At 32.7% G+C, this 1614-nt stretch overlaps 1 long non-coding RNA gene across 1 annotated transcript; it reads right to left on the reverse strand.

Moving 5' to 3' along the window:
• Nucleotides 1-500: 500 nt before the first annotated feature.
• On the reverse strand, nucleotides 501-1148 carry LOC103626483 (uncharacterized). Its single transcript, XR_552971.2, has 3 exons — nucleotides 1019-1148; nucleotides 886-930; nucleotides 501-800 (listed from the first exon to the last, which is right to left on the reverse strand). It is a non-coding gene; the product is annotated as an uncharacterized lncRNA (long non-coding RNA).
• Between the last annotated feature and the right edge of the window lie 466 nt (nucleotides 1149-1614).

The following is a 1614-nucleotide window of genomic DNA, read 5'->3' on the forward strand; positions in this document are numbered from 1 at the left end:
AAGTGTGTATTAAGACCTGTAGAAACGATTTTGTACATACATCTATATTTGTTTGTAATAATATAGACACGTTATACTGTAACACTTTATTATGTGCCAAAAAAAGATGTTTTCATTTATATATTTATATATATAAATGTGCATCGAGATGAATGTTAAAAAAATCAAATTATAAACCCTCAATAATATTGCTTTTGGCCTTGGCAAAATATCAAGAAGCTAACTAACTCCATAGCAATCATGTTCAGTAACTGCAAATTGTGTTCACAAAAAAGCAAAGCCAAAGTGGCAATATCATACAAATATCACTTAAAAATTTTAGTAACTACTAGAATCTAACCGATTCACTTTGCAATTATACTAGGCTTCCCATCTAGCTTTGTCCACACCATCTAGCTTTGTCCACGTGCTGCAGGTACCAACTTGTTGCGGGTACAAGATGAGCTTCTAGCTTGCTTCGCCTATGAAGCATGTGTTATATCAATAACTCAATTTGAAGTTGTTATGGGGACACATGTACTATTTCAAATAAAAAAGAAACTTACATGTGTAATTGGCCAAGGAATAACATAGCCAATAGCATCAATTAGTGTACGAATCTGATTAGATGGTCTAGGTACCTCCTCATTTGTAATATTGCCAAGTTCAATATTTTCAAGGCCTTCAACAAGAACCCCACAATATTTTGGTCCAAGCTTTGCTCCTAATATTTCTCTTTGGCTATCTGTAGTCACTAACTTCCCTTTGGCCACAACTCTGCCTTTGTTTATCAGTGAAATAAGGTAGACTTGCTTTTGTCTCTACAAATTACAAAACATGAACATATGATCTTTTGGTAAAACAACGTCATAATTGGAAAGAAATAAGGCAAATCAAACCACATACTGATTCTGATATGCCCATGCTGGCAGCTTGAACCCTTCGAGTTCTCTATAATAAACATCAAATCATAGCATCACTTAATCAAATTATGCTTTATATTTTAATTGAAACAATAATACAATTAGCTTAGACATACCATGTTGTGCAATATAGGATCACTTGGCAAATCTGTGACTACATTGCCATCAAGTTGTGCCTCCTACAGGCATAGTTTCACTCAATTATTATAGAAAAAGAAAATTATAAATATTAGATTTTAACAGGGAATGTAGACGAACAGGAACCAATTACTGAACCCTAGAGTTGCAAAAGAAAGCTAATTAATTTGGCAACTAAACTAAAAGAAAGTTTTTAATGCTTTTCACTTAAGTTTATATAGGCTAAATGAGACGGATTAACAACTAAATGAAAGCAGAGTACATGCTACTTCAGTACTTCTTAAAAAACTACACAGAATCAAAGAGTAATAAATCAACAGGTGAAAAGAAACTTTGCAAAAACGGACTTGTAGATTTTGGAAAGTTGAACAACTTTCATGTATGGAGAATTCCAAGTTTTAGAGGAAAAGTTGGAGTAAAAAGCTTAATTCAGTTTTGAATCAGACTTGAAGTTTGCTGAAAATAATATCAACTAGCTGTTTTTGGGCCTTCATAACTTTTGATTTATAAACAGTTTGAAGATGGTCATTATAACAAAGTTATAGGGCCACATGAGGAGTACAAGTTTTGTTAA

Source organism: Zea mays, chromosome 5 (genome assembly GCF_902167145.1).
Source record: "Zea mays cultivar B73 chromosome 5, Zm-B73-REFERENCE-NAM-5.0, whole genome shotgun sequence".
In the NCBI taxonomy this organism is placed as follows: Eukaryota; Viridiplantae; Streptophyta; class Magnoliopsida; order Poales; family Poaceae; genus Zea; species Zea mays.